Genomic DNA, 27,090 nt, shown 5'->3' with positions numbered 1-27,090 from the left:
GTACTAGTGGCTAGGAGCAACATTTCGGCCTTTCAGCTGGACTAGTGCCTCCCTATTGGGACGGCCCTGCGGTTCTAGGCGCTTCCATGTTGCCTTTTCGTACGGGAATGTAGCCCCTGTGTACCATGAAGGAACAGGGCGTCACACAAGAAGTAGCTGGTCATTTATTGCGGATGCAGCCCACAATAATGAAATATATTTTGGAGTTCATGGCCTAATGGCTGTATGGGCTTGGAGAATTTGTTGTGCATTAAATTTCTATTCTGATATGAACCGTGTAGCGTTCTTCTTTGCAAGTGATGTGGCATATTACTATTTGGGGAGCGATGTATTGTGAGGAGATCTGCATTGGGTTCCAGCTTCGGGGTATAGTTGCGTGGTACTGTGCTGGGCGCGTTTGCCTACGAAGCCCAGTGAGGTCAGGGATAAGGGCTGCCATTATGACTGTTTTGATGATGTCATGCTCAGGGGCGGGGGATTAACTTTTGTGTAACAGATGCCGGTCAGCCAGTTGGATTGGTGGAATGATGTGATTATCGGAATATTGCTGGTCACAGGTGCCTGTGTTTGCGTGCGTTTCTTGGTGGGAGACTGAGGTCATGTCCATTTGTATGGCTTCTGTATTCGTGCCATCTGTGCCCTGCAGCTCCCATTGGGCCCTCTTGAGATTCATTTGTTCGTTGGCAGGCATGGATGACTAGTACATTTCACTGGTTGCATTGTGTGACTTCATTGCACCTACGGGGGGTTGTACAATGTGGCCAGGGAGCGGTGTACAAGCACTCAGTAGGGCCGTTTACGGTTGGTTCGCGATGCCGTACTTCTCACCATGGCGGAATGGTACTTTCCGCCGTGCTTGATGGCGTTAGGTGCATGTCCGCTAGGGTCGGAATTCGCGTACCGTTGCGCCATGGTGGTAATTACGGTTTGGCATGGCGCGCGCGCGCGTACTTGGTGCAGTTAGCGTTGGCGTTCACTACGGTGTCGCTAATGGCATCGTACTTTGCGGTGACGGGTCATGATCGCACCGAGCGCTATTCGATGGCGGTATTGCATTTCCGCCATCGTTTTTCGATTTCCGCAAGGGTCGTAATGAGGCCCAGTGTCCCTTATTTTAGGCCATCTGGCCGGCCGTGACCAAGATCGCGTGGTACATGCGGCCGCGGTGCTCTGCCACCCACAGGCTCATGAACGTAGCATGCACCATTGAATATACACATCGGATACTTGAGCAGGGGGCCACTGTAGAAGGTATCTGTGGTAAAAAAAAAAAACCCTCCTACATCATATAAACGTTCTCCACACGTGTGCAGACTGTCTCGCCCCTAGGGCCGGTGGCATCCTTGTGACACAGCACGACCCAGGAGCCAACTGCCGCAACATACCTCCTCTGTGGTGGCACAGGGAGAAATACTTGAGCTCCTTCCTGGATTAAACAATCTCATCGCAAGTTGGGGCACGGACCCTATCAACCCTTCTGACGCACGCGCACCAAGGTAAGTGCTCCCAACTCAGCATCACTGGCACAGGGACGGAACGGTTTCTCAACAGTTGGTGCCCCTTTGTATTAGCCGTCCCAGAATCCTTTTCATAGCTGTATACGACTTGGACAGAGGGCAGCGCAGCCCCAAGCATAAGTGTTCCTGGTGGAGATTTTTTGACTCCTTCCAGCGTAATCCGCACGAATACACGACCACGCGAGGGGGCACAATCTATTCCTGAGACTATAGGGAGAATCAGTGGCACTTGCGGAAACCGCACAACAAGCTGGACAAAATCACCAGACATGCGTCCCACGGCGCAACCCACTCCCTTGCACAAATAACCTGCCACCCCTCGGCACAGCACTAAGCAACAGGCAGACTACAAGCTTGGGAATACTGCAATAACACAGATACGTGGGAGGACACAGTCCATTCCAGAGAACGCTGGTGGGGCAGACAGAATACACGTTTAATGCTGTTCAAATCTTAAAGGCAAGTAACCTTTGATACGCCTCCCTTTGCTGCCCACACCGATTCATTCGCCAAGTGGCGGGACAGATTGGCCATCAGAACCAGAAACCTGCCCTTGTTGCGGCCGAAATCACCCGACTAGGAGGGCGGCGTGGGCGCAGGCCTACTCACAGACCAAGGCGGACCATCCCTCCGTGACCACCCACGATCCTCACAACAACCGATATAAACAAATGGACACCCGCATGATGCCTGGAAAAAACATGGTTAAAGGCAGGAAGACCGGGCCGATGGATTCCTTCACAAACTCACAAACACCCTCAGAGGGTTTGGACCCATCACCAGCTTCTGACCTTCCTACCACAGAAGACTCCAAGTTGGACCATCTCCTAACAACGGTCCAAAAGGGGTTCCTGGCAATAAATGTCAAATTAGACGATATTGTCTCCACAATAGGTTCCCTCAAAGCCAGGGTAGATAAGGAAAGCGCAAGAATCACGGATGCTGAAAACAGAATAAGTGCAAATGAAGACCCGATCCACCAAAACACTCATGACATTACTGTCTTGAAAAGCGAAATGAACAAACTCTGTGATAAGTGTGATGATTTGGAGTTGAAGTCGAGAAGGAACAATATACGCATTGTCGGCTTAGCAGAACCCTTTTGCAAAGGCCCGATGGAAACTCAAATCGAAACCCTCTTGAGGACCCTCCTTGGTTCTGACTCGTTTTAGCCTCAATTCTTGGTCGAACGGGCACATCGCACACTGGCCCCACCACCCAAACCAGGTGCCCCCACCCGCACGATCGTGGAAAAGCTACTAAATTACAGAGATAGAGACGCTGTTTTGAGACTGGTAAGAGAAAAGGGCCCTTTGGAACACGGCAATGACAATATACACATATATCCGGACTTCTCTGCGGGAGTCCAAACCCAGAGACGTTCCTATGAATCCATGAAGCTGTGGGTGAGACAGGTTCCATATGCTCTACTGTTTCCAGCAAAGCTACGCATACAACACAGCGGACGTGCGCACTTCTTTGATTCCCCGGCAGCTGCATTGGCCTATGTGGAATCCGCCATTCCCCTACCTCCTGGAAGAAACAAACTTGATCAAAATCTGTCATGATTCCTGCCCCTCATGTCCCCACCCCTCCAAGATGTCAGGCTGGAGCGAGGCCACGATCACCTACATGGCCCTTAAAGGCCGCTCCATCCCTCCAAAGACCCACTTAGAGTCAGACTTGGCGCTTGTGGCACCAGACTCACTCACTCCCATAGGATAATATTGGGGATTGGACTTGTAGTGCATTGATGGGGACAAGATGGATGCCCCCACATATTTTGGTTCCCAGAACTGCATGTGCAGTCTAGTCTTTTGGGTGTGGTTCAGCCCAGAGACACCTGGGATACCCAGAGACTATTTAAGCCACGCCCAGGCTGAGAAACATGCTTTGGGTTTTCTGCACCTGCAGTGTGACACTTGCCGTGTTCGGATCGGTCTCCAGTAGGCCTGCATCTTTTTTCTGCGCTCAGCTCATGCAAGAACAAGAACACCGTTAGGAACAGCCTTACCTTGCGGCGCTTCTGCCCATCATTCATCGCTCCTTCTGTTCTGCGGGAATCTTCGGTGGTGTCATTCCCATCCCGGCACGCCGCTTTCTAAGGAAAAGGGAAAAGGGAAAAGAAGAGGAAAAAGGCATTAGTAAGCATTCAGCAAATCTTTGCTTATTTTTTAAAGACTATACAAGCTTCAAACGCTTACCTGAATCCCAGCCGCTCTGGGGGAACTCTGTCTCTGGAACTTCTCATCCATCTGCAAGAGGGAAAAGACACTCCAGGTTAGCGTGGAAACATCTAGAGGCGCTGCATACCGCGCTTACTCACCGCATTTCTTCTTCATAACCGGCATCCACGCTGAAAACGTCGCAGCACCTAAAAGACACGGAAAAAGAACTCAGTTCAATACAAATTTGAAAGGGTTGCATCGCGCATCGCACTCTCACTCACCTTCAGCGCTACTCATCTCAGCAGCACGTTGCCATCCCCGGACGCCGGCCATCATCTAAGGAAGGAAAGGAACAAAGTTAGAGAACTGTTCAAAAGACTCATTATACTTACCTGTCGGACTCTTGCCAGTGAAGTAACTAGGCAGCAACGAGCCTGCATCAATTAATGTGCCCCTGCGCTGAAAGCAGGATGGAGAGCACCCTTTCCAAGGAAACAAGGTGAGCTGTGGATCAAAGGGAGGGGTTGGACCCCGGGGAAGAAGGGGTTCAAGCACACAGAGACAATAGGAAGTTAAACTCTACCAATCCTGTGTTTCAGGCCCAGTCTCCAGTCGAGTAGACTCCAGGGAAGGGTTCGAGGTCGTAAGAGGTCAGAACAGGCTGAGTGACGTCCCCGTGGATACCAGGTGAGCGTTACACAATCTTCTGCAGCAGCCGGTATAGATCTCGTCATGGCATATTGATCGACCCCAGCACTTGCCTCCTCCTTTCTTCAGCAAGACGCACATTTTTATGTCACCAGAGAGAGGCAGAACTGTTCTTTTAGTTGTGTTTTTATTATTCTCCGATCATTAAAGATAGCCGGATGAGATGCGCTCGGCTACGAAAGCGGTGTTGCAGCACTTGTCCCCCTCCACGAGTGAAACCACAGGGTTTTAAATGGGGTTCATCATCAAGTTGGGCCAGATGGTGTGGGTGGGGGTGGATACTGGGAACTTGGGTCTGTTTCATTGGCCAGATATATGGTCGTTCACATCGAAAGCCCCAATTTGGGAAGCAGTTAACTGTTGTGTTTAATGTTAAAAATGCAATCACAGAGTCATACGCTGATCCCCTCCATAGTGACACCCCTTCCTCCCAAGACTGGCTGCAACTCACTGAAATGGCACAGAGATCACACACCTCCAGCAGGTTGGCACTTAAGCTGTTAACCTGGAACATCTGTGGTCTGAACAACAGAGCAAATTCCAGTAAAGTGGGGGCATACATTAACAGGCACCTCCCACACATAGTAATGCTTCAGGATACCCATGCACTGCAGGAGACTAATGAAAATGTCTTGAAACAATGGGGTAACAACAGGTATTATACCGAATGCTCATCACAGAACAGAGGTGTCCTCACATTGATACATCCTTCGCTCGGGTTTGCCCCCGAAAAAAGTAAAATCAACCCCTTGGGTAGATACGTAGTGGTATGGGGCACAGTGGTGGGGTAAAAATGGTACTGGTCATCTCCTATGGTCCAAACATGGATGATCCCGAATTTTACGCTCATCTCCTCAACGAAATCGACACAACAACTGATACATGGGTGCTGTGGGGGTGTAGACTTTAATACTATCCTAGATGTACTATTGGACAGGTCCTCCAGTCGACAAAGAAAACTCACCAGATCCGCCAATGCCATACATCAAGCCCTGCAGGACAGGGCTCTGACCGATGCCTGGAGAGGGGTGCACCCTACAGACCGTCAATACACTTTCTATTCATCAGCCCATGACTCCGAATCCAGGATAGACTACTGGTTCATATCCGTTCCCCTGCTGAGCTCTGTAGTGAGCTGTGAAATACTCCCCCGTACACTCTCTGACCACTCCCCTGTTACGCTTGAGATATCACTCCAGAACATTAAACGACCAACTCAGTGCTGGAGAATGCCTCCAAATATCCTGAAGGACCCTAAAGTGGTTGAATCACTGCAAATTGAGATGGAGGAATTCTTTCAGTTGAACACGGGGTCGGTGTGGGAGTGGGCCACGGTCTGGGAAATGTTTAAAGTCTGGGTGGGGGGTAAACTTATGTCTAAAACTACTGGCCTCCTGAAAAGTGTCAGATCCAATCTGAACAAGACCAAAACGCACCTGAAAACCCTTGAAAACGATTATAGTGTAACACACAACAAGAACACATTGGCCGATATCAATGCACACCTTCTTAGATTCAATGAGCTAGCAATCCAAGAACTACAATGCATGTCCGCTCTGACCAGGGACCGTAGATATGGTGAAGGAAATAGAGCAGGAAACCACTTGGCACGTATATTACGAAATGAACACAATAATGCACCCATCACTAGCATCATGACAGACAAAGATGATCCCGTGCACACAGAGGAAGAAATCAATGCCGAATTTGCTAAATATTACACCAGCCTATACGCAAACCACGATGCACGAAGTCAGGAAGACATTGAAACATACTTGAACAAGATCGATCTCCCTAGACTTACAGCTGAGGACAACCTTGCCCTTGACAAGAAAAAACTAAGGAGGAAAGCGTTGAGGCAATTAAGTCACTGGCAGCTGGAAAAACCCCAGGGCCTGATGGCCTAAGCTCCGACCTCTACAAAACATACACAGCAATACTATCCCCTATATTAACTCACGTATGGGAGGTAGCCTTGAGCTCCGGCTCACTCCCAGAGTCAATAACTGATGCAGTCATAACAGTCCTACTGAAGCCAAGATGCCCAGCCCATGACCACGCGACCTATCGCCCACTGTCCCTTATAAATACAGACGCCAAGATATAAGCAAAAGTACTCGCAAACAGACGTCTCCCTAAAATGACTACTCTAATACACCCTGACCAATGTGGTTTCATTCCAACGAGATCCACTGCCCTAAATCTGCGCAGACTGTTCGGTATTATGGCACAGATCAAACCAGGCGCACAAGCAGTGGCTATTTCGTTGGACGCCGAGAAGGCGTTTGATTCCGTCTCATGGAGATACATGTTTGAGGTCCTCAAAAAATTCGGCTTTGGCCCATACTTTACACACTGCGTTAGGATTCTCTAAACCTCTCCCAAAGCTAGGGTCCTAACGAACCGCCCCCTCTCTACCCATCTTACTTTACATCGAGGCACCAGGCAGGGTTGTCCCTTCTCCCCCATCCTTTTTGCACTCACTATCGAACTAATGGCGGCTGCAAGCAAAAGAGAACAAGAAATGAGGGGCATAAAGTTGGCCGGCATCTACCAATCTATCTCATTGTATGCGGACGATGCCTTATTGTACATACGTAAACCTGAGAACAACCTAGAACCCATACTGGCAGTAATACAGGACTTCACCTTACATTCAGGGTGTTAGGAAAGATTTCATAATTGTAGGTAATTTTCCTTCCGTGTGGCAACCCCCAAACTTTTTGCTGTTGTTTTACACCCTGATCTAGACTTTGCCAGAGAAGCGCAGCCTTCCGCCGCAGTCCTCTGGGCTTTCGCTCAATTATTACGGGGAAACTGACATGCCCTTAAGACAGTCAGTACTGGGAGACTTTGTTTCCCTTAGTCCTTTCCTCATGTTGCAGCTTTTGAGCAACATGAAACAAGAGTGCACCGTAACTTACATTACCGCGCTCTTGGGTCTCTAGTCATTCCAAAGGCCCTAGAAACTCTCGCTGGACTTATCATGAAATGTGCAAGTGTGTCACGGACGGGACTGGTTATCGTTTCTTTGTGTTTTGAACCCCTTTTTGCCATGTTAACCGCGCTTCCCGCGTTTGGCCCAAATGAGTGGCCTGGCCTCCAAAATGGCCATGCCACGAGGTTCTTTGTCCTGTCCGCTGACCCTCTTGCCCCTTTACCTTCCCCCAGGTCGAGCCGACCCGGGGCAGTCCTTATTTGGTCATCACTTTCCCGCGAAACACAACGCTTTCGCGGGCTTCTGCATGCCTTGTGTGTGCCTCCAGGATGTGGGCTGGGATGTCTGTTCCCAATACACATCCTGGGTGCCAGAGAGTCTAGAGTGTCCTGAATGCCTGGGACCACCGTGGTCCATGATATGTCCACGTATGGTGTGACTGTTTGTGAGCGGATCTCCCATTGGGCCCTCTCCGTTTTGGCGCGAAGGGAACTCTGGATAAGAGGAGACTGAAAACCCCACTACCATGTCGATCTCCTGAGTTCTCACGAACAAAAGATAAGGAGCCAAATATCCTGAAACTAAGAAGCTGAGTTGAGGAATCGCTGGTGACCCGCTGAAGGTTTGGCACACTGCAGTGCTGTCGTCCTGTGAGACCACTCGGCCTTTGATCAAACGAGAAGGTCTGCAAAGGCGCTTCGACCCTTTAGAATAGTAGGAACAACTATTCTCGGCATCTTCACCAGATCCTGTACGTAAGCCTTCGGAAGCGTCCCTGGACCGTCCAATGGACTGACCAGCCTACACAGGAACCTTGGTTTGTCACCGCCGTCTGGCTTCCTGCTAAATTCCGAGTCCTCGGCACTCTCACACGATTCGTACACTTGGCGTTCCCAGGTCTGAAGTGAGACGTGTGCTTTGGGACCGGAAAACATGCGGTTGCCGAGTTGCCCTGCTGTGGTAACAAATCTGTGCGTGTTCGCTGCTTTTGTCGCGGAATCTACACAGCGTCGAGACATCCTGCTGATCGCACCTGAACCTGCCAGTACCGAAACGGAACCGGAGAAGCCTGGGTCTGCCTGCATCGGGGACCGGTGAGTAGTCAATACCCTAACCGGTCGCCCTCCCGCAGGAGCCTGTGGCTTTCTATCGCTGTCGTAAACAGCAACCCTTTTCCGCACTCGTACCCTGCTTCTGTCCACAAGTGGAGGCCGCGCTTGAGCATACTTGCCAACCCTACCGATTTAGGCGGTAGGATACCGCTTTTTAAGCAGTCCTACCGCCTACCGATTTAGTGGGAACAAATACCGATTTTTGAAAAGAAAAAAAAAAGTGGTTTTTTTTTTTGTTTTTTTAAAATCGGGAGCAGGATTGCTCTTCTGTGTAACATCCTCCGAGTAGGAGCAGGCGACTGCTGTGTGTTCTGTGTCTTCTGGACTAAGTAGATGATGAGGGGCGACCACTAGCAGGGTGGAGAAATAAGCATTTTGTCATCATATCATGCTTATGGCCAATGCCAGCAACCTGCACCATTTGCTGCCAACTTGACACTTATTCCCAGAAACATTCCTTAGGGGGGGAGCGCCCCCACAAAAGTAGGTTGGAAAGTCTCCAAAGGTAGCCCCTGGCCTAGCATTTTAACCATTAGCTCGCCCCCTGGAGTTTAGGTCTAGCTGCACGCCTGGAACTGACCCAGCGGGGTGTTTGTAGCTTGGCGTCCCTCATGTGCTCCAACAAACAACATTGTCAGAGATCAAAAGCTCAGAACAACAGCCCAAGACTGATCTTCCGCATGGTTTAGTCCCTTTTCTACTGGTGCCTGCCAGCATGGTAATACTGTGGTTGTTATACGGTACCTGGTCGGCTCTACAGCTGCAAGTTCATTGTGCCTGGCAGGCTGCATTGTATCATAATCCCATTTAAGCCTTATTGGTGCTCGGTTTGGGGTGTCTTTGAGATGACTGTAGGCAGTTGGGAAGGGTGGCCCCTATTATCTGACTGCAAAATGTGGGCTCTGGAATTGTGCCATGGCATACTGCATACTTGCCAACCCTACCGATTATTTGTTTTAAATTGATTATTTTTGTTTTCTTGGGCCTGGCTGCCTGAGGCCCGGCACAGCATGATCAGCATCCTCTGGTGCAGAGCCGGCCTTAGGGGGAGGTGAGCCGGGCGACTGCCCGGGGCGCCATGCCCCCCAGGGCACCATTAGCCCCTGCCACGTCAGCTCGGGGATTCTTTCAAGGGCTCCCCCGAGCTGGCGTAGCGGGAGAAGGCACGGCATGCAGGCTTTTGATGTAAAAGGCACCCACGGCGGCGGGCTAAATGCGCCCCTCCGCCGCGGGTGCCTTTGACAAAAGGCGCCATTAGCCCCCCACCACGCTAGCTCAGGGGAGTCTTTCAAGGGGTCCCCTGAGCTGGTGTAGCGGGGGAAGGCACGGCATGCAGGCTTTTGATGTAAAAGGCACCCACGGCGGCGGGCTAAATGCGCCCCTCCGCCGCGGGTGCCTTTGACAAAAGGCGGCACTAGCCCCCCATCACGCCAGCTCGAGGGAGTCTTTCAAGGGCTCCCCCCGAGCTGGCGTGGTGGCAGAAGGCATGGCAGGCGCCTCATTGTCATTGAATGCACCCGCGGCGGCGGGCTCATTCAATGACAATGGGCTACTGACGCGCCCTATTCCTATCAGTACCTCCTTGCGGACTATTTTTGAAACTTTAAGATTCTGAAAGATTTTTGGTCACAGAATGTTGGCATGTATGCTTGGGTAGCGGGGATCTGTTCATCGTTTTGTTCACCTCTCTGAACTGCCTGATTTCCCTGAAGAGACTCCTCTTTGCCCGTTGGCACCTGCGTGTGCAGGTACTTTTGAGCACAAGGCTCCACTTTTCGTAGGGCTCAGACTTCCTTCTAGTTAGGTGGCCTCTGATGTCGAACTGGGTCTAACGATTACTTGCACTGCCTGTTTTCCTCCCCATCTAGGTGGTCTGCATATTTCGTGCTTCTAACTCTTTAGACCCCTCGTTCTTGTATACATATTGTGTTGCTTGTGATGTGTTGGTTTATTGGAGTTTTACCGTGATTCTTTACTATGGTCGATGTTACAAAGGCCTTGTAATAAATGTGTCTATATTTTTAATATAACACCTGTCTGGAGTAATTTGTAAGCTTCCTTGCTTTGTGTGCTCATTGCGGGCTTTCAGTCACCCTCACCCCTCTTGAGACCTAGCCTTGACCGCCACCATCGCTACCCTGATGGGTCTGGCTTGTCCAGACGTTACCCTGTTCCAAGAAACTAGTCTGGCCATCTGAAACTCTGCCCCTCCAGGACAGAGTTCAGAAATCCATCTTAACAAATTGGTGTACAGCGGTGGGATACGACTGAAGGTATCCAGTGTTGCGCACAAGCGAGGGCATTTCAAGTTATTCCTAACAGGACACGTAGTGAATTGTCGTAGTATAACTTTTTAAAGGCCATCGTCCTATCAAACAGTATGGAAACAAGTACCTTGTTAACTTTAAATGCTTCTAAATCCGAAACATTGAAAAAGATGTGTGCTGAAAGAGGTGTCTCCTCGCAAGGCACAAAAATGGAAATGATCCAAAGAATCATGGCGTGGCAAGAAGCTAAGCTTAGCGCTATAGCTTCAGAGGACAGTGCAGAAGGAGGTGGGGCTGCTCTCACTGGTAGAACTGACAGTTTTGCTGCTGCACTGGTCCACCGCAACCATGAGGACAGGGAGGATGAAATGTCCAATGTTTCCTCTGCCAGTGCTGAAGGGGCAGCCATGCTTGAATTCAAGAAGCAAGAGCTGCTGTTTAGGCAGAAGGAGCTTGAGTTCAATATGGCCAAACTTCAGGAAGAACTGGAGTTCAATAGAGCCAAGCTAGAGATCGAACAGGCTGAAAACAGAAAGACAGGGATCACCAGATGGAACTGGCCAAGCTTCAAGTTGCCAATGGATCCAAGGGTCCTGGACACGGGTCTGGGGCCTCCTCTCATCCACGGTTTTCAAAAGATCTGCTCAGTGTGTATGAGGAAAAGAATTACATTATGGACTGGCTGAATACATTTGAGTATGCATGTGAAGTTCAACAAGTTGACAATGCTGATAAAATTGCCTGGTTACTTAGCAGACTGCCCCATTCTGGCTGCAGTGCCATTATGGAAATGTCAAAGGCTGAGCGAGCAGATTTTGCAATGTTGAAGCAAACTCTCATTTTAAAGTTTGGAAAGACTCCTGCCCAATATGTAAAACGATTCCGAGAGTATAAGAAAAAAGAAGGTGGTACCTGGGTATCTCATGTAACCGAATCCTTAAAAAACTTGACTGGCTGGGTCGAAGGTTATAAGGTTTCTACCTTTGAAGGTATGATAAGTCTTGTCATGCTGGAACATATTTTTGCATCTTCTTCCCCTGAGCTTAAGCAGCATTTGGCAGATTCTAAGGAGATAGATCCAAAGAAGCTTGCCATTGCAGCAGATTTATGGGTGTCACATCGAGTGTCCCATAAGGACATGACTCATCCTGGTAAGCAGGAGGAAGGGAAAAAGTCCAAAGATAAGGAGGGTGGGGAAACTGATAAATCTTCTTCTCAAAAGGGTCACAAAAGAAAAATAAGGGTAAGACACAAGAGAACTCACAGGGTAGTGGATGTCAGCCTCCGAAACAGAACTCTGGTTATAGTAAGCCTCCCTATGTAAACCGACCCAATGGATCGTGTTTTGCTTGTGGAGCAACTGACCACGTGAAGGGGAATCCCAGATGTAAGTTCAAAACCTTGGGGATCCACTCTGCTAATCTAGCCTTCTCCTCCTACGAGGAAGAAGAGATTACAGGAGCATCCTTCTCCTCAGACTTCTTCCCCAGTGGGATAGAAGCTGAGGTAGTTTTAGTTTCCCTGGGTTCCTGGGAGCCTAAAGTCGCAGAGGCTTATGCTAGGATTCCAGATAACACCAAGCACTACTTTAAAGACAGTGTGCTGATCAATGGAGTAGATACTCCAGCTCTTAGGGATAGTGGGTGCAGTCGAACTGTAGTGGATTCTACCTTGGTAGACTCAGAGGAAGTTGCCAGAGCTACTCTGATGCCCACTAAGTTGGCTGACGGCCCACCTCTCATGTTCCCAGTAATACCTGTAAATCTTACTATCAATGGTGCAGCAGTCAGAATTCCAGTGAGCACTCAGAGAAGCGTCCCAGGAAAGGTCTTGTTGGGCAATGGTCTCCGGGCTCGTGGGAGACACTGCTGACAGACCCTGCACAAGGTCTCAAACAAGGGCATAACTGACCAAGATCAGTGAGCTGCCCCAGCCAAAGGGGAAACCCAAGGCTAAAGGAGTCAGAAAACCAAAACGAGGGAAAGAAAATATTCCCCCGAACTCACCTACCACTGCGGTGGAGGAAGTTGGTCAATCGCCCGGACCTGACCAGGAGGCGGCAATACCTGAAGTATTTGACCCCAATGACCATCCTGAACTAAATGACTTGTTAGTAGAAGGTGGTCCTGACAGGGAAGAATTCAGTAAAGGCCAACGTGAGTGCCCATCTCTGGAAGGCCTAAGGAGACAGGACTGCTCCCAGCTTGAGGGTGAACCTCCTGGGAAGCATCGGATTTATTGGGAAGGTGGACTCCTGTATAGTGAGCCCACAGAGTCTACAGAAGGAGACCATAGGAGGTTGGTGGTTCCCCTTGCTGTAAGACGCTTCCTCCTGCAGCTGGTGCATGAAGTGCCCCTTGCTGGTCACCTTGGTATTAAGAGGACCAAGCAAAGGTTATCCATCCACTTCTACTGGCCCAAGATGGGGGTGCAAGTAGAAAGTCACTGCAGGAGTTGTGCCTCCTGCCAGTTATCTGGTAAGAGTGGCTCAATAATCCAAGCTCCATTGCTACTACTCCCAGTTGTGGGAATACCATTCGAAAGGGTAGGGATCGACATCGTTGGTCCCCTTGACCCGCAAACATCCTCAGGCAATAGGCTTATCCTGGTCCTGGTCGGCCATGCTACCAGGTATCCTGAGGCCATGCCATTAAAAACTGTAACTGCCAAGTCAGTTGCAAAAGCGTTACTTGGCATCTTTACTAGTGTTGGCTTCCCTAAAGAAGTTGTGTCTGATAGAGGCAGCAACTTTATCTCGAAGTATATGCAGGCTATGTGGAAAGAATGTGGGGTCACCTACAAGTTCTCTTCCGCATACCACCCCCAGACCAATGGTCTGGTGGAACGGTTCAACAGAACGTTAAAGAGTATGATTGGGGCTCTGGAAGAACCCCAAAGAAGAGAATGGGATCTTCTGTTACCATGCTTACTGTTTGTTTACCGAGAGGTACCACAGGAGGGTGTTGGCTTCAGCCCATTCGAACTTCTGTTTGGTCACCCTGTGCGGGGAACCTTAGCCATAGTCGAGGAGGGATAGGAGATGCCCACTCCCCCTATTACTACCAACGTAGTAGACTATGGGCCTCATTACGACCCTGGCGGAGTGGGTTTACGCCAGCGTTATTCGCGGCGGACCCGTCCGCCCTACTACGAGTTCCCGTAGCGCCATGGAGCGTTTTCCGCCTGGTTTTTCCGGGCGGAGAAATCCATGGCGCTACGGGACCTTGTTGTTAATTACGCCACCGTATTTAACGGTGGCGTAATTAACGCCTTCCCCACTCCCATTATACCCTATGGGGCAAAAATGGGAATGGGGAAGGGTAAAATGGGGGATGGGGATTTACCGCCCCGCCAAGGTCGGAATGGGGCGGAAAATCCGCCAACCCCCATGGCGCTATCGGCAGCTTTCCGCCGTGCTCCATGGTGCATTTTGCACCGCGATTTCCGCCAGGGTCGTAATGAGGCCCTATGTGTTAGGGCTCAGAAAACGGATGGTACTCCTGATGGGTCTGGCTAGTGACAAGTTGAAGACAGGACAAGCCCTGGTGAAACATTGGTATGGCCAGATAGCTTCCCTCATCAACTTCACACCTGGTCAGCAAGTTCTGATCATGAATCCCATAAGGCCTAGAGCTTTACAGGATAAATGGGCAGGCTCTTACACAGTGATGGAGCCCCTGGGTGAGGTCAACTATTTAGTGGACCTTGGAAGGCCTGGAAAGGCTCCAAAAGTGTTCCATGTAAATAGGCTGAAGGCTTTCTTCCTAAGAGTCGAAATCGCAGCACTGCTACTGGCTTCAGATGTTGAGGAAGAGGAGTCTGAACCTCTCCCCGACCTGTTCCAAAGCGGTCCTTCAGATAGCTCCTTTGAGTGTGTCCGAGTGGCCCCTCATCTGACTTCTGATTAGCAGGCTGAGGTGAAAAGTTTGCTTAGGTAATTTTCCCCCCTGTTTTCGCAGTCCCCTGGTTTGACACCTTGGTGCAAACATAACATAGACACAGGAGAAAGCGTACCTACCAAAAGTAGAGGATACAGGATGTCAGACAAAGTACGGTTTTACATTAAGACAGAGGTCAACAAAATGTTAGATCTTGGGGTGATTGAACCCTCTAGTAGTCCTTGGTCCAGCCCTGTGGTTTTGGTTCCAAAGGCAGGTACTTCTGAATTGAGATTCTGCGTGGATTACAGGGCTCTGAATGCTGTCACCAAGACAGATGCACACCCCTTGCCTCGAACAGATGAGCTGGTGGATACCTTGGGTGCCTCCAAGTATCTCAGCACGTTTGACCTCACTGCAGGCTATTGGCAAATAGCCCTAGCAGAACATGCCAAGGAGAAGACAGCGTTCTCATCTCCCGACGGTCTTTACCAGTTCAGGGTAATGCCGTTTGGGTTGAAGAATGCACCTGCCACTTTTCAGAGGCTTGTGAATCATGTGTTAAACGGGTTGGATGAATTCTGTCTTGCATATCTGGATGATATAGCAGTTTTCAGTGCCACCTGGGAAGACCATGTGAAACACCTCGGGATTGTGCTACAGGCTCTTCAGAAAGCACACTTGACCATAAAGGCTAGTACATGCCAGATTGGACAAGGCTCCGTGGTTTACCTTGGACATGAAGTAGGTGGAGGGAGGATATAGCCTCTACCCAGTAAAGTACAAGCAGTACAAGACTGGCCTACCCCCACTACACAAACCCAAGTGAGAGCCTTCTGAGGACTCACAGGGTATTACCGCAACTTCATGGCAGACTATGGTACCATAGCTGTCCCTCTGACTGCCCTCACCACTCTGAAGAAACCCAAGAAGGTAACTTGGACCGACGAGTGTGAGAAGGCCTTCAATGGCTTAAAAGACTCCTTGTGCCAGGCCCCTGTCCTCAGGGCCCCCGATTATCAAAGACCTTTTATTGTGCAGACAGATGCCTCTGACACTGGGTTAGGAGCCGTACTATCACAAGTAGATGAGAAGGGTAAGGAACACCCTATTGGTTTCATTAGTCGCCAGTTTAAGGACAGAGAACTCAGATGGTCCACCGTAGAGAATGAATGTTTCTCTGTTGTGTGGGCCCTACGGAAGCTGAGGCCCTACCTCTATGGGACCTACTTCACTGTGCAAACTGACCATAAGCCCTTAAAGTGGCTAATGAACATGAAGTGAGAGAACCCAAAGTTGCTTAGGTGGTCCATAAGCCTGCAAGGCTTTGACTTCACTATTGAACATAGGCCAGGTGTCCAACATAGCAATGCTGATGGGTTGTCCAGAATGTTTAACCGACCTGAACAAGAAACTCATCCAGGGGTGGATTAGTTCCCCCTGTCCTTAGTCTGGGAGGGGCGAGTGTTAGGAAAGATTTCATAATTGTAGGTAATTTTCCTTCCGTGTGGCAACCCCCAAACGTTTTGCTGTTGTTTTACACCCTGCTCTAGACTTTGCCAGAGAAGCACAGCCTTCTGCCGCACTCCTCTGGGCTTTCGCTCAATTCTTACGGGGAAACTGACATGACCTTAAGACAGTCAGTACTGGGAGACTTTGTTTCCCTTAGTCCTTTCCTCATGTTGCAGCTTTTCAGCAACATGAAACAAGAGTGCACCGTAACTTACATTACCGTGCTCTTGGGTCTCTAGTCATTCCAAAGGCCCTAGAAACTCTCGCTGGACTTATCATGAAATGTGCAAGTGTGTCATGGACGGGACTGGTGGCAGCTATCGTTTCTTTGTGTTTTGAACCCCTTTTTGCCATGTTAACCACGCTTCCCGCGTTTGGCCCAAATGGGTGACCTAGCCTCCAAAATGGCCATGCCACGAGGTTCTTTGTCCTGTCCGCTGACCGTCTTGCCCCTTCACCTTCCCCAGGTCGAGCTGACCCGGGGCAGTCCTTATTTGGTCATGCACTTTCCCGCAAAACACAACGCTTTCGCGGGCTTCTGTATGCCTTGTGTGTGCCTCCAGGATGTGGGCTGGGATGTCTGTTCCCAATACACATCCTGGGTGCCAGAGAGTCTAGAGTGTCCTGAATGCCTGGGACAACCGTGGTCCGTGATAGGTCCATGTATGGTGTGAGTGTTTGTGAGCGGATCTCCCATTGGGCCCTCTCCGTTTTGGCGCAAAGGGAACTCTGGATAAGAGGAGGCTGAAAACCCCACTACCATGTCGATCTCCTGAGTTCTCACGAACAAAAGATAAGGAGCCAAGTATCCTGCAACTAAGAAGCTGAGTCGAGGAATCGCTGGTGACCCGCTGAAGGTTTGGCACCCTGCACTGCTGTCGTCCTGCCAGACCACTTGGCCTCTGATCGAACGAGAAGGTCTGCAAAGGCGCTTCGACCCTTTGGAATAGTGGGAACAACTATTCTCGGCATCTTCACCAGATCCTCTACGTAAGCCTTCGGAAGCGTCCCTGGACCATCCAGTGGACTGACCAGCCTACACAGGAATCTTGCTCTGTCACCGCCGTCTGGCTTACTGCTAAATTCCGAGTCCTATGCACTCTCACACGATTCGTACACTTGGCGTTCCCAGGTCTGAAGTGAGATGTGTGCTTTGGGACCGGAATACATGCGGTTGACGAGTTGCCCTGTTGTGGTAACAAATCTGTGCGTGTTCGCTGCTTTTGGGACACCCTCGACCCTGACTCCTGCTGTCGCAGAATCTACACGGCGTCGAGACATCTTGCTGATCGCACCTGAACCTGCCAGTACCGAAACGGAACCGGAGAAGCCTGGGTCTGCCTGCATCGGGGACCGGTGAGTAGTCAATACCCTAACCGGTCGCCTTCCCGCAGGAGCCTGGGGCTTTCCATCACTGTCGTAAACAGCAACCCTTTTCCGCACTCCCGCCCTGCTTCTGCCCACAAGTGGAGGCCGCGCTTGAGCAGCGGGGATCTGTTCATCATCGTTTTGTTCACCTCTCTGAACTGCCTGATTTCCCTGAAGAGACTCCCCTTTGCCCATTGGCACCCGCGTGTGTAGGTACTTTTGAGCACAACGCTCCACTCTTCGTAGGGCTCGGACTTCCTTCTAGTTAGGTGGCCTCTGATGTCATACTGGGTCTAACGATTACTTGCACTGCCTGTTTTCCTCCCCATCTAGGTGGTCTGCATATTTCGTGCTTCTAACTCTTTAGACCCCTCGGTCTTGTATATATATTGTATTGCTTGTGATGTGTTGGTTTATTGGAGTTTTACCGTGATTCTTTACTATGGTCGATTTTACAAAGGCCTTGTAATAAATGTGTCTATATTTTTAATATAACACCTGTCTGGAGTAATTTGTAAGCGTCCTTGCTTTGTGTGCTCATTGCGGGCTTTCAGTCACCCTCACCCCTCTTGAGACCTAGTCTTGACCGCCGCCATCGCTACCCTGATTGGTCTGGCTTGTCCAGAGGTTACCCTGTTCCAAGAAACTAGGCTGGCCTTCTGAACCTCTGCCCCTCCAGGACAGAGTTCAGAAATCCATCTTAACACAGGGTACAAAATCAATACAGCCAAATCTGAAATCTTCCCACTGACACAGGCCACCACCTGCCCCTCATGCACACATGGTCTAAGATGGTCCCCTGATTACATCAGATATCTGGGGATCCTGGTATCTAGAGACAAACAGTCACTATTTATAGACAACTACGAATCCACATTGCAGACGATCCACACTAAACTCCAAGTCTGGACTAGATTGCCCATATCACTGGCTGGTCAAATAGCGGTACTCAAAATGGTAATCCTCCCCAAGCTCCTGTATATCTTCAATAATGTCCTAATATGGCCAAGCAAACCTTTTTTTGAAAACCTACGGTCCTTGGCAACCACCTTCATTTGGAACGGGGGTGCCAACAGGCTCAAATGGGAAAAACTGGTGGAACCCTATGACACAGGGGGCTTCGCTGCGCCTGATTATGAGCTGTATTACCTAGTGTCACAGGCTCAGTCCGCCAAATACTGGCAGAACCCTGCAATAGAAGCACCGCATGTCCCCATAGAGTGGCACTCGGTCCGCCCAACGGACCTGCGATCTATAATCTTTGCGAAATCTTACAAAGACGAATGCGAATATGACCAAGCATCTTGCACAATCGCAGCATGGGCTGCAATGAGCAGGTGCCTCCATATTGAAATCCCCTACGACTCCCAAGCTCCATTATGGAATTTCACGGGCATCGCACCCACGTATGAGCCCGCTATACAGAAAGCCTGGATTCCGAACTATGACATCACAAGGAAGGCCATGTTCCCTAACGGTAGTTTCGTTACCCCTGAAGACTTCGCAGACACAGTGGGGCGGGGCCAACTCGTCACGTTACAATATCACTGCATGAGGGCAGCGTTCAAGAAACGCGGGCCATCATACCCAGCTGAACCGCCCAAGCACCCCTGTTACGAGGCACTTCATGCACAACCCGGCATAGGCGTCTCCACACTAGATAACATAGTCCAAACACACACAAAATCATCCAATAATATAAAGTCCTCCTGGGAAGAAGACATGGGTATAACAATAGAGGAAGGAACGTGGACCAGATACTGCCTCCTTACAAAGAAAGTCTCCCTCAATGCAGGGCTCAGACTCATACAATTCAAAATGCTCAATAAACTTCACTATACCCCAGTCAAAATGGCTAAATTTAAGGAGTCCACAAACACAAACTGCCCCAAATGCAATAACCCTCAAGCTGATTCATACCACATGTATTGGGCCTGCCCTAAAATGGAGGGAAGTAGCAAGCATACTGGAAGACATTACACAAATCCCTGCACAACTCAACCCCCATAAATATCTGTTCGGCGACATAGGAAAACTCCCAGAAAAAACCAGGAGGCTGTTCAATATTGCATGTGTAGTGGCTAAGAAAGGTATATTGTAGAAATGGAAAAGCACCCACGCCCCTCGCGCAGAACAATTGCTAACAGCACTGACATACGTGCACAAATGTGTAGAAACATACATAGGACTGGTCCCCTCTCTGTGTAGACCTAAAGACATATGGTCAGCATTCAGAATTTACCTTCTTAACACCTCACCAAGCTCTGGAGAGTCAGATTCTGACTGATCTGTGTGCCTTAACGCCAGCAATATACGCCTAACATCAGAAAATGAAATGTTGTTTTATATAGTGAGATGAATGGGAGAAAACAAAGTCCATACTTTGTGCATCCTGTATCATTGGGTGGTTAATGCGTGTGTAATGTGAATTGCAACCAAAAATAAAGTTTATTTCGTAGTACGCGTGCACCACCCTGGAGCACCCCAATGCCCTGCCCGCTGACAGAATAATAAGCACGTAACAACCGGCTTTCACTTTCGTTCTTACGGCTGCCCGGTCTTCTGGATCATGATTGGCCAAACATGGGCCCCGGGGCACAACCCACAATTACTGTTTTTTTTTTTTTTAAGCCAATCAACGGGTTGTGCCTTCCAGAGGCGAGCGACACGTCATGTGACGCGCACACCCCTCGCCCAATTGGTCCGCCACTCCTTCATGGGCGTTCTCAAGTACCCAAGCTTCCTGAGCTCCACAGCAACCATTACAGGCCGTGGAAGCTACACGATCGGTCCGATTCTTCGATACCGGTAAGTGCCAATCCAATCCAGGCTGATCACGCCTCCTCTTACCTGCAATGCTTTCGCTACTATGAGAGGCAGATATCCCTGGGGGGCTCTGTTAGAATCACGCACTGAGCCCCTAGCCACAAGTGCCTGTTTGCTCTCTGTACCTTTGCATGTGCCATCATCTTTTCACAGCACAGCCCTGTGAGGCCTAATCACGCCTCCTTGCCAGCCATACTCAGCACAGCTACACTGTGGCTACACTCCCTCACACGTTTAATCTATAGAGTCCTTATACCACGTGTACTGCCTGGTTCACCCTGAGTCAGAGTCCTCTAGATTTAGCAGAGGCAGGGTACGCCATCACACCACGTATATCATCTGGCTCACTCGTGGTAGGAGGTGTTTGTTCCATGAATGCGTATCAACTTACCTTGATCACACTGGGACTGGTCTTGTGCGGCACGACCCACAGGGTACCCTCATCACCACAAGGCTCCACATCAGTTTGATGCAGAGTTTGATTTTGATTTAGACACTCGCCATTTACTAGCTCGCAGGTGCACCATTTTTTGTCGCACTTACCATCTGAAATGGGATTGGATTTACAGACAATTGTCTTCCCTGTTACAGATCATAGACCCACCAAGGCTAGCTAGACCCTCGGGAGGAAAGCTTAGCGGCAACGTGCGCGCCTTGGAAGCAAGACGACATGAAGCAACACAAGTTCGATCCCCGGGTCCGCGCTTAGAAACCTCTGGGTGTTTAAGCGCGTTATAAATAAGCAACTAAGACAAAAAAAAAAAAACCCCGAGCAATTCCTGTAACAGCGCCTCGATGCCCACAGGCTGTGTGAGCGTGTTAAAAATGCAAAAATAAAAAAATTAATTAAAAAAAGGCATACTTTTAGCCTTTGGGACCCTGAAGAAAATCACAGACTCAGGAATCCATGGTCGATCCATTGTAGTGCATTGGTCACTCAACAGTCCTGCATTCAACAATGGACCCGCAAGCACAGCGCCACAGCTGCAATCCCAGCAGACGGTAAGCTGTACTTTGATACACTCTTCTGTGTATTTTCCTGGCACAAATCAGCCTTTATTTAGTAAAGCTCAAATAGACACCAATTATTCTGAGATCCTGACAGCTATCCTCTCCCCCACAGATAACACTCACGGACAACACTACGCTTTGTGTCTATCCTGATGAAGGCCACCACAATTAGGGCTTGAACTCAGCCCCCTATGGCTGAAACACTCCAGTGTCGATGATCTTTGACACAACTGTTTAACCCCCGTTGTATGGTCTGTAGATAGTGTTGTGTACACTGTTTGTTAAATACCCCCGGACTAAACGTAGTCCTGGGTAGCACCTTGTTTATTCTTGTCTCCACCTAATTGTCATATTTGCTTGTGCACTATGTTGGAAATGTTACCTCTATAGTACTGAGGTTGATACTTACCATCATTTTCCTATGTAGACCATCAAACCTGTCTGGGTCACTTTCGTGCTTATCGAAAGTTTTGTAAATACTTTAAAAAATCATCTGTGCAAAAAATTGGTTTGAAATAAAGATATTTAGTTTCAAAACCACACAGCTGTTCTGGGATCTCTCATCTTGATTCTTTGTCGTAGTAGGAATGGGGTCAGCTGCTGCTGATGGTGAAAAGACTCTCATAGTCCCATTGCTCAGAAATTATTGGATCCAGACTACGGCCTCCTGAGAGAAGTGGGCTGCTGAGCAGTGACGGCTGGTGAAGTTTGTAACTGGAGGGGCGTACATATTTGTCCCAGATATGCCACAACAACCAAGCGTAGCAAGGGACCCCACACCAATCAAAGGGGTTTCGGGGGGGATCTCCCCCGAGAAGTTGTTTTAAATAATAAGTTAAATGAGCACACTTTTTGGAAAAATTGGGTAAAAAGCCAAACAGTTAGCAATTGGTTTTGTAGGGTAACTCATGAAAAAAATACAATGGATGCAAGTCACTGACAGTGCTAAGGAGCATTTCTCCAACACATTTTCATGATGCATTTTCGTATAATATGTGCCATAATAAAACATTTTCACACTGGCTGTGCCCATACATTTCCATGATGACTGCACCATTATACTCTAGTATTCCCATATAAGAACATAACCATGTTTGCTTTGCGCATAATGCCAGTAATGATACTATAAGAAACCATGTCCATGTTTGTTCTGCCAATATATGGCAGTATCCCCACATAAAATCATACTCCAGTTGGCTTTAACATTAAAAATGAATGCCAAAGTATGTACACATGTCTAAACTGGCTGCACTAAAATGCAAGTCCAGCTACATAATAACACTTATCATGCTTGCTTTATCAAAGCTGCCCAATATAAAATGTCATACCACAATATGAAATGGCTAGATTAGCTGCCTTAAAATGCTAGTCTTGGTCAGAAACATCAATGCAGTACATTATTAGCCCAGTCTTACTTTTTATTATGACCCCCAAACAGAGTTGGTTAACCACTTATCTGGAGCGTCCCAATAGACAACCCTATAAAGCAGCATCTTAATGACCTTGTGTTTTAAACTAACCATGTTAGGGGTGCATGGCCGGTCTAAGGTGGGGTGGGGGAGAGGAGTTTCAGTGTCTGTGAAAGATTAAACTTTTGTTCTGCTCTCTGCTCTGTGGACTGGACAACAGACTTTAAGCAACTGTCTGATGTATGCCACAGTGGTTCCAATCCTGTGCGGTGCTGCCCGAGCGTGCCAGACAGAGTCCCATTTAGGAAAGGGTACGCAGGTAGAAAGTAAGTGGGCGGTGCAAATGGAGGAGCCAAAAATTCAACTTTGTAAATAATGAGGATCACACCTGCGGGCTGTGCGTTTACAAAATGCATTAAACAAGAATAAGACCTTGGCCTTGAAGCCAGCGATGTGGGCTGCACTCCCTAATACCACTGAGATGTGGTGTTTATTCACTTTATAGTTTCTCAAATAGTATTTTAGACAAATTGTTGATTTTTTAGGTGTTGCTTTATTCTTTCTTAGTAGTATCACATCACTCGAGTACACTATTTTGCAGATGCATCAGAGACCTACAGGTAATGGCCAATGCATTTCGGATAAACAATCCTTCATCAGGGCCACCTCAATGAGGCGTGCGCCTCTAATTTGATCTCTAATAGCAAAAAATTACATGATGTTTAGGCATTGCAACACCCTAAGTTCATACCGATCAAGACAAGGTATTCCAACAATAAATTAGAAGAAAGCACATGGTTGCCAAAAATAATACCAACATTGGCGATAATTCCAAATATTCGTAATTACATTGCACACATTGTTTACCAAGGAGTTCAATAGTTCACAATGTTGATCGTCACATCATGCCCATTATTATGACACATAGGGCCTCATTACACGGAAGGCGGTAAGGGATAACCGGCACCGGTAAGGGCACCGGTGCCGGTAATCCCTTACCACCCTACTACGAGGTCCCTCAGCGGGTCCCGTCCTTAATGTGTGGTCAGACCACACGTAAAGGACGGGACCAGCTGAGGGACTTAAGGGACTTAAGAGCTAATAACGGTACCGCTAATACCGGTACCGTTATTAGCTCCTTCCCCATTCCCATTGAGCCCTATGGGGGCTCGAATGGGAATGGGAAATGGTAATTGGCATGGGGACTTACCGGGTCCTCCAGGGTCGGAATGACCCGGTAAGTCCCCATACCACCTAGCCGGACCCAGAAGGCGGTAGGGGGTAGCCATGGCGCTAATAGCGCCATGGTTACCTCCTACCGTGTAATGAGGCCCATAGTGTATAATCAAAATCATGCAGACCGTGGAAGTAGACAATGTTCGGAAAGCACAGATATTGCATACATTGATATATGTTGTTGGATAGTCGCATGGTTATAGCGGAAAGAAGGAAGAAAAAAGAAGAGGAAAATATAGTCAGGGTCAATGGTAGCACTCTCCAAGAGCTGATAATTAGTGCTGTAAATGCGATAAAACTGAGCTGTGGATACTTTAAGTAGCTTAAGCTCTGCAGGTTATGCCATCAGTACGGAGTCTGATTATTTGTTATGTAAAGTGCATCATAGTTGGCGCGGACGTGAAAAAAGAATATCTCTTATGTCTTACCTGCAATCCCACAATCGGGATAGAAATTCAAAACGGGATGTCAAGCACGTGGAAAACTGTGTTGTGTCCTGAAATGGTATAGGTTCACGTCAGTAGTGTAATGCTCATGGGTGGTAGCTCTAAGATACTTAGATCCAGTGGGGCTGCTTACCTCAATGGTTCGTGTCTCTGGTTGTCTGAGGACGCCCCGGATGCATGCGCCCAGCGATTGCCCTTCTTGTTATGTTTTAGGTTACCAAGGTGACCGCGCTCGACACGTTCGTGTGGTGGCCATCTTGGGTGGGTCACCTATGTTCACTAGACTGTTACTGAAATATGTCCTGTGTATCAGAATGCCGTATGGGCTTATATTAATTGCGATCTGAGGTAGTAACACTCGAGGTGATAATACAATTGAATATACTAAATTATGTGTGTTACATTAAAAGCATTTGTGCTGAAACAAGTTCCCCGGAAGTGTGGAGCCATTTTTCGAGAGGCCATTCCGTGTGTATGTTTATGGTTTCTGTGTACCAATACTTCTAAATTAGAACCCTGAAGATGTGTTCAGACAAACAGTAGATACATTTAGCTAAGCCAAAAAAATAAAAATTAAAATATAAAAGAGATTTATAGGCAAAAACAGTGAAGGTTGAAAGGACTGGAAAAACAGTTGAGTAAATTAGTATGGAGTAAAGTATAAGTAGTCCAACTCTGGATGTTCAAGTATATCGATCGTACAGTATGTTTATGTCACGCTCCCTGGTCTCCACGGGGGCGTGCTCGTGTGCGTAGGGTGTTGTCTGTCCTGATGCTGCTCTGCTTGGCTGGTGATGCTAGCTTGCGTCTCCCCTTAGTTCTTGCTTCAGGAGATGTTAGCCTCTGTTTTTTAATGGGCGAGCTCTCCGTCCTGCACACTCTGGCTGGGTCGCGGTTCACAGTCTTTCCTGGATCAAGTTACATCACTGATCCGAAGGAAGTTGTTGAAGTAGAAGGCCCGGGAGTAGGCAGGTAAGTCTCTATTCCAATAACTGCTTGGAATGACTGCCTTTAAGTCTTTCTGTTCAAGATAACTAATGTCCGTTATTGTCTTACAGGTGCAGCGTTAAGCGACCTTCGGATGATGGATGACCCTCATGACAATGATGCTCAGGATTCCTGCCGGTAAGTATAGCACTGTGCTGGGCGCGCAAATGTTTGCCTCTGTAGCTTTCCTTTGCTATGTGCGACTAACCTGTTTGTCCTTTTCTGTTCAGCAGGTACGGCGCAAGTCCAGGAAGAAGAATAGAAGATCCATGTGGCGGTGTCAAGCTGTGGCGCGCTGCTGAGTGAAGAACTGTCCGATGAAGTTCCTGGAGCGGGCCGATCAGGTGAGTAGCTACCCGAGAGGGTGCTTTTCGTTCTGTTCTGCAGATGCGGCGGTCCGTGGGAAAGCAGGAGACGAGATCTGGATGTACTGCAAGTAAGGCCTTGGATGCTTAAATAACTCCTGTTATTCTCTGTTCTCATGTGCCGATGGATGGAAGACTCTGGACGGGCGTGGCAGAAGGAAGCAAGAACTGATCTGACACGGTGAGCGTTACGCTGCAGGAGTGCAGAATAACGCAAAGCATGTTCAGATTGTTGGGTGCGGTTTAAATAGCCTTGCAAGTAGTTCCAAGAAAATAGTGCTCTTCTCCGTATCCCTTCTCTCAGGTAAAGTAGCTCCAGGCCACACCCTGAACTGAATGGCTCAGCCTCTCAGAGCCAAGTTAATGGACCATGTAACTAACACCTCCATGAGCCTGGCGCCAGCGGCGCCAGGACTGAGTCCAGGTGAGCCTGGCTGGATCCTGATAAGCCCCCACGGGGGCCAGAGTCCGGGATGGCCCCACCAGTTTCAGGGTTTTGGGTACCTGCACCATGACAGTATAAATATACCAATGTATGGTTATATATATTCCAAAGTCAAAAGGAATTGTAAAGACAAATGGGTCTAGGATATTAATAAATCACAAAAAAACTGCTCAAGTCTAACTCCTCGGTCATTCCACCAGGAGCTGAAGCATCCAGTCTTTCGATCCAGAATGCTTCTTGCCGTGCTCGCATCTTCTTCATGTCTCTGTTCTGTCCATTGGTAGATATCACTTCTAATACCGGAAAACATACTTGAGAGATAGAACATCCGTTTTCCTTAAAATGTCTTGCCACTGCCGATGTTTGGTTAAAATTCCTGATGCACGACTTGTGCTCATTTATACGAACTCGTATTTTCCTTGATCTCTCACCCACATAGAGTTTCCCACAGGGGCACTTTATTGCGTAAATCACGTTCTCAAATAGACGAGTGGCATGATGTTTAAGCTTAATTTTTTCTCCTGTTCTTGGATGTAATACTATGTTACCTTTTATAACATTATTACAATTTCCACAACTCATGCAGGGGAATGTTCATGGATGTTTATCCAGGGTTCTGCTTGTGGATCTTCCTTGTGTGTTCACTAATAAGTTGCGAAGGCTGTTGCTCTTTTGGTATGCGGACACTGGTGGCTGTGGGAATAGATCTTTAATTCTATCATTGCTGGTCAAAATATTCCATCTGTTCTTAATTTTTCCTTAATTTGCTTACTTTGAATGGAGTATTTTGTTACAAACACTAGTTCGGGACTCTTCTGGTCTGTGCTTTTGGCCAAAAGTTGGTCTCGTTCTTGTGAGCCAGTCTTGGTGCGAGCGACCAGTAGATCTGTTTGTGGA

Source organism: Ambystoma mexicanum, chromosome 9 (assembly GCF_040938575.1).
Source record: "Ambystoma mexicanum isolate Mex_15411 chromosome 9, UKY_AmexF1_1, whole genome shotgun sequence".
Classification (NCBI taxonomy): Eukaryota; Metazoa; Chordata; class Amphibia; order Caudata; family Ambystomatidae; genus Ambystoma; species Ambystoma mexicanum.
The sequence above is the reverse complement of the archived record's forward strand: the minus strand, read 5'-3'. Positions refer to the sequence as shown.